This window comes from Wyeomyia smithii, chromosome 3 (assembly GCF_029784165.1).
Source record: "Wyeomyia smithii strain HCP4-BCI-WySm-NY-G18 chromosome 3, ASM2978416v1, whole genome shotgun sequence".
Lineage (NCBI taxonomy): Eukaryota > Metazoa > Arthropoda > Insecta > Diptera > Culicidae > Wyeomyia > Wyeomyia smithii.
The window spans coordinates 65,890,086-65,901,391 of record NC_073696.1 but is presented as its reverse complement, the minus strand read 5'-3'; the positions used below and the strand labels follow the sequence as shown (position 1 = coordinate 65,901,391).

The window sequence follows — 11,306 nt, the reverse complement described above, 5'->3', positions numbered from 1 at the left end:
TATAAAATTGTATATAATCGAATCATAAAAAAAAAATTTTTTTTCAATTTCAAATATAACTTACCTAAAGCAGCAATGTCGTATAGGGATCGTCCAAAAATACGTATCGCTTAGGGGGAGGTAGAGATCTGACAAAACGTCAAAATCAATACTAAAAATTTTGAAGATCTATACAAAGAGCGTTACCTAGAGGAAAGAGGGGGTCGAAAATAGTTTTTATTTACGGTACGTAATTAATGGACGTTCCCTTCAGTCCAATATGACGTAACATTTTTTGACCCAAAACGTTGATTTTTGAGCCATAATGTTTCAAGTAAAATAAAGCTGATCTAAAACAGAAATATCGCGAGGGGACGTTTACAAATTATGTAACGCTCAGGAAACGGTAAAGAGTGTTGGGTTGGCAAAGTGTTGCAACCCATACGGAAAATTTAAACAAAAAGCATGGCAAAGAGGGAAAGGAGATCAACAATAATTATTCTTGCGTTACGTTTTAAATAAGCGCTTCCTTATTGATTCATAAAAGTCCGTTCAAATGTTACATAACGCTAGCAGGGCTGAGGAAATTTTTTATGCCTGGTGTGCTGAGTATTGGAAACATGCTGGACAAAATGGTGTGGGTTTTCTTGAAGTCCAATATTTATGTCACGTTAAATTTGAATGGACCCTAATATTACTATTTCAATGTTAAGATTGAGGTGATAGAGATTGACTCTTTTCAAATACCTACTTATTTTTATGCAGTTGAAATCAATACATATATTTTTGTACATACATATATTTTTGTAAGAAAGGTTTTTTGTGACTTTAGGGGGTTAGTCAAAAAAACTCTACTTATTTACTTGAAAACAACAAAATATTTATGCAAAATAAACAAAAAAAATTTTTTTTTAGTAATTCGATTATGTTTAGGATTCCAATTCGATTATATATAGGATTATATATAGGACATATAGTGAAAATTTTTCGGAGACTGTATATAATCGAGTCCGACCTGTATTACGTTCTGCTGTTAACAAATATGTTAATGGTAAAAAAACTGATGTCTTGAAGGAGAATATGATGACACAGGCAACAGTACTGCACCGAGCAATGTATGAACAGGCTGGTTACTCGTCGTCTAACAGTGCAGAAAAACTCGATATCTATTTTTGTGCAGTCAAGCCAAGTGAAAACTACATTGCCGCTGTTGACGCACAGTGGAGCGTGGAACACAATCGAATTGCCGTTTGAATTGTCTTCTTCTTCTTCTTCTTGTTTCGTATAGCAGCAAATATCAGAATTCAATATGATTTTTCGGGTGCCGCAAAATACGCTGCACCGCCGGGGACAACAAAATGCGTTGTTTATTTTTGAACTCTACACTCTGCTTTTTTCAGATTTATTTCTATAACTGAATAAAGGGTATTTAAAAGACAACAGAAAACCAAAATGCTCCGTACAGATCTTTGAATAGGTAGCTAAACGAGCTGTACTGATGATTATATTTTACTAGCTAAATGAATTTAGTCTTATATGACAATACTAGTTGCATCCCGCGGTGGCGGTATAGAGGAAAACCAAATTCATTCCATCTTGATATTAGAGTTCCGACATTAGTATTTGTATTTTTCAACTGAAATTTTTTTTGAACTAGCATTTACAAGAAAATATTACTTTCCATAACCTTACTTGTTATTGAACAATGCTATGCAAACATTAATTACTGAGGCTAATGTTGTGCATCACTCTAGCCCAGTTTATTTTCGAAGATAACAGACATATAACTTTCAAATATGGTATCTTCGTTGTTCTTTGGTATCTTGAAACTGATCAAATTTTTTCTGATTGATTCTGTATACTGATAAAATGTTCAAATTGACCTGAATTGAATGTTAACATGTTCATAAAATTCTATGTCAATTTCAAATTTTCTGTGAATATATATTTTCTACTAAAACTGTAATTCGTTATCGATATTTTTTCCACGAGCTTGTAACTGCCAGAAAAAAATTTATGTGACATCTTTGCCGCTTTGTGATCGGTAAGTGAGCCCACTTCAACAAGACAAATAGATATAGAAGGAAGTTTAATTTCTACTAAATCGTACTCAATTAAATATTTTATAGAAGGTTGCCTTTTCGCGTATTAAAAAAAATCGCTGTATTAGAATGAAAAGTATTCATCAATGGTCCAGAAACCAAATTTAGGGGGAAATTTGGGTCTAGAGCTCTATAGCAATATTGTAGAGAAAAACTTCCTTCTACAAAGTTGTCACATATGATAAAGCGCCTATTGAAAAAGTAACACAAATCAGGGTGACCAAAATTTTCGATGCTATCGAGTATCTAACTTTTTTGCCTTTCTCCTAGAAAGGTATAGCAATCACTTGCAAAACCGAAAGTATAAAAGTGCTCCAAAGGGCCGAATGGCATATATCACTCGACTCAGCTCGACGAGCTGAGCATTTTCTGTATGTATGTGTGTGTGTGTGTGTATATATGTGTGTGTGTGTGTATGTGCAGATTTTTATTCTCACTCACTTTTCTCAGAGATGGCTGGACCGATTTTCATGAAATTAATTGCAAATGAAAGGTCTTATTGTCCCATAAGATCCTATTAAATTTCATTGTAATCGGACTCTTAGTTTAGAGGTTATGTATCAAAATGTGAAAATCATAAATCATCATTATCTCACAAACCACACAACCGATTTGAACAAAATTGATTTCAAATGAACGAGCTTCTCGAAAAACACTTAACTTTTGAATTTTATGAAGATTGAACTTGTGGTTCAAAAGTTATGAAAAGAAACGTGTTCTGGAGACTGTTTAATCTCACTCATGTTTCTCAGAGATGGCTGGACCGATTTTCATGAAATCAGTGTCAAATGGAAGGTCTAGTTGCCCCATAAGACTCTATTGATTTGTTTTGCAACCGGGCTATTACTTTTTCTGTTATGTTTAAAAATGTGAAATCCAAACTTTTCTCAGAGATGGCTGACCCGATTTCCACAAAATTAGTGTCAAATAAAAAGTCTAGCTGCCTCATAACACCCTATAGAATTTTACTGTAATCGGACTGTAACTTCGTCTGTAATGTACCGAAATGTGAAAATCACGAAACTTCATTATCTCAGAAACTAGAAAATCGATTTGATCAATATTATTATCAGATGAGCGGGCCAGTGAAGGGTTAACTGATGAATTATGATTGAGCACGAGGTTGCAAAGTTTGGCCGCCCTATACGTTCCCATTTTATTTGATTATAATCGAACTTAAGCAACAGTTATGTAATATATTGTTAATAAAACAACGAAATTCTATTATCTCAAAGATTACATGACTTATTTGAACATAACTAGTGTCATACGAACGAGTCATCTCTCAAACTTACAAATAACAAACTTCATAACAATTTGATATGTGGCTCAAAAGTTATGGAAAGAAGAGAAATTCAAAGACTATTTAAAATTATACCTGCTTTGATCGATATATGTGGCCTCAACATAATTTAAATGTGGTATCGTACTATTTGAACGTTTCAAATTCATTGATTCCTTGCGATGTTTTAAAAATCTGCAAATGCACGACGAATCGGCCATAAGACATGATCAGAGTCAAATAACAAATCGTTTGAAATGATTGGTTTTATCGAAATAACAACATCCTCGACTTTTGGCTGCTGTACATCGCCTTAATTCTGAATATGTTCATGTTGGGTGGTATTTGGTCATTTTCAGCAGATTTTCTGGCATCAATCTAACACCGGAAATACCCATATTGGGAGGTATTTAGTTATTTTGGTTGCTTTACAGAAAATAAAAGTGGTCGTCTTTAAATTCAAAATGGTGTCCAAGGTCAAAGTTTGGTTTCTATGCATCATCTCGATTAGGGAAATATCCATATTGAGCATTATTCGGTCATTTTCTACTGTTTCCTAGAAGTTGCAATTTGGCAATTTAAAATGGTGCCTGGAAACAATTGTTAGTTACATGCATCATTCTTGTTCCAGAGATACTTATATTGTTTATTTTAGGCTGTTTTTTTCCCAAACCGGTAGTCGCCATTTTGGATTTCAAAATGGCATTTAAGATAATTTCTGGCATCTGAGCGTCATTGTGGTTGATAAAAACCCATTTTGGGCGTTATTCGATCATTTTCGGCTGTTTCCCAGAAACCGGAAGTCGCCAACCTAGAATCCAAAATGGGGTCTGTGATCGATTCATGTTAGACGGAAATCAGCCAATTTTATCTTCTGTCCATCTTTCTGGTTCCGGAGATACTCATATTTAATGGGAATCGTCCATTTCAGACCGTTTTCCAAGCCGGAAGTTGCCATCTTGCAATTCAAAATGTTGTCTGAAGTCGATTTGTGGCTCCAGTGCATCATTACGGTTCCGGAAATACCCATATTGGGTGGTATTTGCTCGTTTGCCACTGTTTTTCCGAAAACGGAGGTCGCCATTTTGGATTTCATAATGACATTTGAAGACAATTCCGATCGATTTCAGCTCCTGAGTATCATTCTAGATCCGGATATTATTATATTGGGTGGAAATCAGCCCTTTTGGTTGTTTTCCAGAAACCGGAAGTAGCCATCTTACAATCCAAAATGTTGCCTGAGGTCGATTATGGAACAAATTTGTTACCACTAAAAACATTCACCTGCCAAATTTGGTTCCATTTAGTTGGTTAGCTCTCGAGATGGGCAGAAATTTATGTTTCATTTGTATGGAACCCCTCTCTTCTAGAAAAGGGAGGGGTGTCGAACCATTATGGACATATTTGAAACCCCTAAAAACATCCACATGCCAAGTTCGGTTTCAATTGCTTGGTTTGTTCTTGAGTTGTGCAGAAATTTATGTTTCATTTATATGGGACCCCTCCCTTTCAGAAGAAGGAGAGGTTTCAAACTATCATAGGAACCTTTATCGGCACCAAAAACCCCTACATACAAATTTTCACGTCGGTCGGTTTGGTAGTTTTCGAGCCTATATGGATCAGACAGACAGACAGACCGGACTGCATTTTTATATGTACAGATTACAACATCAATATTTTGTAACCTTAAGAGTGAATACACATTTATTGGATTGAAGCGTTCATCTAAATTTATTGAAACAAATAAAAGTTTGAATGAGAAAGGCTGGGTCTGACCGCTAGGTGGATTAATTTAGGTTTTATTTCTGTAGATAGAAAACCTTGATCTACAATTTTATAGCTCCAATAACTTTAAGTAACTTTGTGAAAAAAGTTTTTCTCTAAAACATTGCTATAGAGCTCTAGACCCAAATTTCCCCCTAAATTTGGTTTCTGGACCATTGTGAATGTTAAAGAGAATATTTTTTCTTCTAAGATAGAGTGCTGCAAAGAAATAATCAAAATACAGACCCCGTTCGATTTTGGCAACACGCCAGAATTTTTTCTGTTGCCAAAATCGAACCATGCCAATAATAAACGGTTCTTTTTTCTTGACTTTTTTTACTTTTTGAAAGGTCAAAGACGCCCTTAACAGTAGAAATGGCCACCAATTAACTAGTTTTAGTTCCAAGTCGTTTAAGGTGTCGCTTGATGAATTTGGGCTGACGACCTAGATACTTGATATTACCACCCGAACCAAAATACCTTCCTTTTGGAAGATGTTGAGCTTAAATTGGTTAAAATAAACCAAGCAAACTACAAAAGTAAAACGAGCTCAAATCAAACAGAGCTTCAAAATAAAAATATTAAATTATTGTAGTTCTACGTCAACTCTGCGGTCGTGTCTTGGATACCACCCTCCTACTATTTAAATTTTCATTAGAAAATGAAAATTCTGTTTTCATATGAATAGTCGCGATCACTGATTGTTTGCATCCAAGATATACGAATGGTGATATAGAAGAGAAAAAGATTTTCAAAATCGATGGATTTATTGATATGTATTTTAAATATTAATACCTTTTTCTAGCCTTAAAGACTGAATTGGTGGAATCGCTGCCAAACGCAGGAACAGCTTGGTTCGGTATTGGGAGTTACTCACCAAGACCTTTTTTAAAAAAAGTTGCATTTTCATTGAAATAAAAACAACGAGAACTTAATGAAGCTCAAACTGTGAGGAACTGTTATCATCCTCATAATGCGCAGTTTTATTATTCTTACAACAATTATTTTCCTTTCCACACTATAGATCTGTTTTACCCGAACTTTCTGTTCCACCTATTCCTTTCATTTTCCTTGCTTTCGTTTTCCTGATGAACGTAATATTTATTCTTTGCACATCTTTACTTTTCCTTTTCTTCTTCTCACATCTTTACTATTATTTAATGTTTTTTTTGACAAGCTATGTGGTAATGAAGTACTTGCACTCCGCTAATTTTTTATACTTAAAGCATATCTGTGGCTTATCATAAATACATTTTTCGAATATCAAAATTGCATGTATTGCGAGACCTTTAGCAAATTTCTTAATTTTTAATTGAAATAATTCTCATTTTTACTTACAATATTATAATTATAATTATAATGACATTTTGGCAGCTGTAACCTTTCACAGTATATCAAAACGTACAACCCTGCTTGAACGGTTGACTTTTTTTCCGGAAAACGTTTCTACCCAAAGTCGTACATTTCCCGACCCTCGATCGGTACTTCGTTAGGTAAGTGTTTGCAACCGGCGGTCCTGTTCGCGCTGCACTTCGCCAAAACAGCTAAAGATTAAAGCCTAGATTGCTTTCGCCGCGGGGACTTCAATGCAGTCTTTCCAAATCCGTTCACTGTGTCATCGGTATATCCCGGCAAGCGCAGGCCATACTTGTGCACGAATGCGGAATGGCTCAAGCTTGTGCCTAACGAGACAACTTTTTCGCTCAAGATTGGTGCAAGTTTTTTTCTTTTCTCCTATCGCGTATTTCCTAGCCTGCATCTTCCGCCATGTCAACCTACCGTGGTCGTGGTCCTCAGGGGGAGGAAAGTGCTTCTCCCACCGCTGTGACTTGCATTTGCGCTGATTCCTGATTCGCCATCCTGCTTCGCTGATAGAGCGGCGGTCTGGTGCGCGCGCATACGGTTGCAACTTCTTTCCTTCGCATAATACTGTCATTGCGGCCTTTTTGGTCCAGATATTACATCACCGTCGTCTTTGTGGTGCTGGCTGACAGACTCGGCCAGTAGTGCGCCACCAGCCACCACCAGACGACTGGCGATTCCTTTCCCGTTTTCCCCCTTTCGGCGACAAGTAGGGTGCATTTCTGCGTTGCCTTTACTGGCTGAAACGTCCGTGCGAATTGGCCCCAAGGCCGTCGCTAATGAATACTTGCACAATGTGCGGTTGAGCGGATCTTCGGTTATCTTTTCCTTTCGTTACTCGTTTTGTTTTCGTCGTTGCAGACAGGGTGAAGAAAGATGTGATGATTGTGTATAAACTAATAAACAGCCTATCTGCTTACGTTGATTAGCGTACTGATATCGGTAATATTGGGATTCCCACAAGTTTTGCAGCGTTTATATGATTGAGATGTTAGCGGAAAACATTTACTTTGAGAGTTAATATAGTTTATGAAATTTTGAATTCAATTATTCATTGATATTTCAAAAAAATCCTCTAAAAGATTTTGTTCGTCTTTAAACTCCCAGTTATATCTATATGAACATTGCTCAACAAATTTGGAGCCTTTTGTGTTAATGAAAATGAGAGAAATGCGGGTTTTTGTTCACTAAAATTAAACTTATACCTATCTACTTGATCAAATATTTATAGTAATTTGCAAAACCACAGCAGTGAAATTTTACGCTGCTCGTATGCCCACTCATGATAACATTTCAGAGAGCTGGTTCAGGTCTAAGCGACGAACCTGTGTTTTGTCAGAAAAATCTTCTAAGGGAAACGAGGAGGTTGGCTGCTATGAAATAATTTAATCTCTCCCAAATGACTTTCGCTTTGCCATTACTTTCTTTGAAATAAAATTTTAAAACAGAAGGACTTGGAGTTAAACTAAAACATACACATTAGCTGTCCCTATATCCCCTAAGCGTTATTGAGGATGTAATAGCGAAGCGTGCAGTACGTGTTGTATTATGTTCACCTTTTTGCCATCTAGATATTTGTTGTGTATTTATTTATTGCAAACAGTGTACTGTCCCTGTCACAATGTTGCACAGTGGCATGATGGCGACGGAAGCCAGCGTTTGGTGTTGTCACTCGTACCCGAACGAAACTGTACATCTACGCGCACCTTCTCCGAGCGTAGTGACAATGCAGACAATAATTAGATGACAGGGCTGGCTATTAATACCCCCTCCGCCCCGCCGGCGATAGTGACAGTGTTAGGTAGTCGCTGAATGAATGTTTCTGTCATCCTCGATTGTTAAACTGCAGCATAACTTTTTTTTGGTTGCGTACTATTTGCGACTTTTATGGTTTAATGATTGATGATACGACAAACTTGGATGCAAATTTTTTGAATAACATAACGAAAATTTCTCTGGTAATTTAAGTTGATAATAATTAAAGTTCAACATTCTGAATCGATCTTAGAATCCGAAACGTGTTCAGTGGAAAAAGCAACAAATTAGCCGTGACTCGTGCGTCCTAAATTTGAAACGTTAACGGCGCCCTAATCGAAACCAGTTGCATTATTTTTGTCTTTCTCTCGTTGAGATCAAGAAGCAAGTTTTTTTTTTCTGGCACGTCGAATGAACTCAAACCTCTACTTCATGCCGAAATTATTGCGTAAACATCTCCATGTTATTGATGCTTGCGTAATGTGGCTCCGGCTAATTTAGGGGGAATAAAATTTGCAACAACACCTTAATAAGTCTATTTATGAAACCAATTATGGCTGACAGATAGGGGCATATCTGCCTCAGGCGTAGCTGTGGATTTAATCTCAGCCCAATTTGTCCTTTGCGTCCCAGGACAATATATTACGTATGCGTATGCAATTCAAAGTCGAAAATTTAACGATGCAGTGCTTAATCCGCTTGGTGAATATGTTAAAACCGTTATAATGCGTGCACCTTTTTCCGTGTGTGTTGAAAACTAAACCTGTTGTACACAATTTATTACTTGCTGCGTTACCCGTGAAAATCAGCTGTAGTCATTCGCTCTTTTGATATTAATAATAACGTGCTGATTAACACATTATCGGTAACATACACACACGTTACACCCAGGGGTTGCCCTCATAATTCTTTTTCCGTGGATGCCTAGGCTGCTCAAGTAACATTATGCGCCTCATTAACCGTTCGTAACTGATACGCGTAAGGTATTGTAGATATGTAAACCATAGGAGGACGCACCAGGTACATTTTCAATGGATTACAATGAAGTCATTAAAAAATATAAGGAGCATTGTCCCTTCTCGGGACACTCATTGTTATGGATCGATACTAAATCTTTCGCAGTTGTTGTACCTTTCGAATATCTCAATGTTTTAACATAATTTATTTAGATATTATGACATATGTTGACGAAAGATGTATATGAAGATATAAATGGTCTATTTTAATTTAATCCAACAGCATCAGCTGTTTGCTTATAGGAGAGTATATGAATGATTTTTAACTCTATCTTTACCGCTAACTCCACTTTCACCTATCGCGCGGGGCTACATGTTGAGTATTATCGCTTCACTAAAAATCAACCTTGGCACATTTAAGTATAAACTCATCGCTGACCTTGACAAGGCGGGCAGTCGACAACGAAATCGAAAACCATGCAACGATCGGTTGTGTGTACGATGCATGATCGAAGCGTACATTACGTAATGTGCTACACCCAATAATAGCTACCCATATAGCGCGCAACGTGACTGGAGTTGAGACCTACATATTGGTCGCCTCGCCCCCGCGAAGATGCCGGTTTGAAGTACCATTACTGTTGATTGCTTTCTTTCACTTTTCTTTACCCCTTTCATAGCCCCATAGATTGAAACCGTTGCATTTAAATATCAATGGGGGAAAAATATTTTAACAACTCAACTTTTTGTGCAGCGATTTATCTAAGAGTTTCGCAAAAAATATCAAGACCGACAAATGCAGTGCAACTCCATAAAAAAACAGGCAGCCATTCTATTTTATAAGTTTGAATCACGACTCATTTTGACAAATAATTGTAAAACTAGAACGCACACTGTCTCAATGCTTCAAAAACCTGATCGAAATTGTTTTGACCTAAAAAATTTGGTTTTAGTGCCGTAATTTGTTCAGCAAAGTGATTCCTTTGATTATTCTCCATTTTAAAGAAGTTGCAATTTTGTATATAATCCTCCATCCATCCAGTGACAAAGGAATTTAACTTTTCTCATTTTCGCATATGAAAATTCACTTTGTTCGACAAAGTTGTAGCACATTTTATAGAAAACAACTTTGTTGAAAACACTATACCTCTATATACCTATTTAAATTGACTCTTGAGAAGTTTTTTAGAAGGTCCCTAAAAATCATTTCTAAATACAACTTTTTATAATGATTTTCTGAAATTTATCAATATTCCAAAATGTTGTTTGCTTTTCACTGTCTCTTGCATTCGAAAACATGCGCTATAATACGACTACAATATATGACGTTGATTTGCAATGGCAGCTATTGCAAACTTTTTCTCAAGCTGCAAAAACGCGATCGAAATTATTTTAACTCAAAAAATGATTTTAGAGTCATACAGTTCAGTGAAGTCGTTCCATTAAATACTCTCCATTTTATAGAAGTTGCTATTTTGTGTTTAATCCACGAACGAATTTCACTATTCTTATTTCCGCAAAAAAATCCCTTATGCTCGACAAAGTTGTGGCACATTTCATAAGAAACAACTTTGTCGAAGATACCACTCTTCTATCTGCTTATTGCAATGGACTTTTATAAAGTTTTCCATAGAATGCCTCTTGAATTAATTTTTTTTAATATAAATTTTGATTGAAATTTTCTACAATTATAGCAAAACACACAATTCACCGGAGAAGCTTTATTTTTATCTGTTACATTTCCTCAGCTATTCATGATTTTTAGTAATTAGAATAATTCTTGGTTGGTAAACGGCGGGACAGTGCGTAACAGCAGTGCACCCGTACTAGTTGGCATAAAATAGACCCCAGTGTGGTCCAAGGCAGAATGCTCAGCAACTCCTATTCCTACCTTCACGTGGCATGGACTGAGATAGGAGCAACCAAGGAAAGATTGGTGAACCGAATGAACCGAATTCTAAGAGGACAGCTTGCCTGAGTGTCTATTCTCCATGTTAGGGGCGGCTCAAACAGCGTCTGATCCGGAGCGGACGACTGAATTATGAAATGCGGTGTCCCGCCAGCTACACCCAAAAACGGCAGCCCCGTCGCGAGACTAGGCATCCG

The 11,306-nt window shown here is 36.6% G+C and overlaps 1 protein-coding gene across 3 annotated transcripts in view; it reads right to left on the bottom strand.

The window, feature by feature from the left end:
• Window positions 1–11,306, bottom strand: part of LOC129727437 (NADH dehydrogenase [ubiquinone] 1 alpha subcomplex subunit 13) — a 510,282-nt gene that overhangs the window by 134,836 nt on the left and 364,140 nt on the right. The window contains exon 1 of one of the 3 annotated variants that reach the window (XM_055685279.1): window positions 6,555–6,558. The exons of the other annotated variants lie outside the window; for them this stretch is intronic. The gene's annotated coding sequence lies outside the window, so the exon portion shown is untranslated. Of the gene's footprint in view, window positions 1–6,554; window positions 6,559–11,306 lie in introns of those variants that run through there. 3 annotated transcript variants of the gene reach the window in all.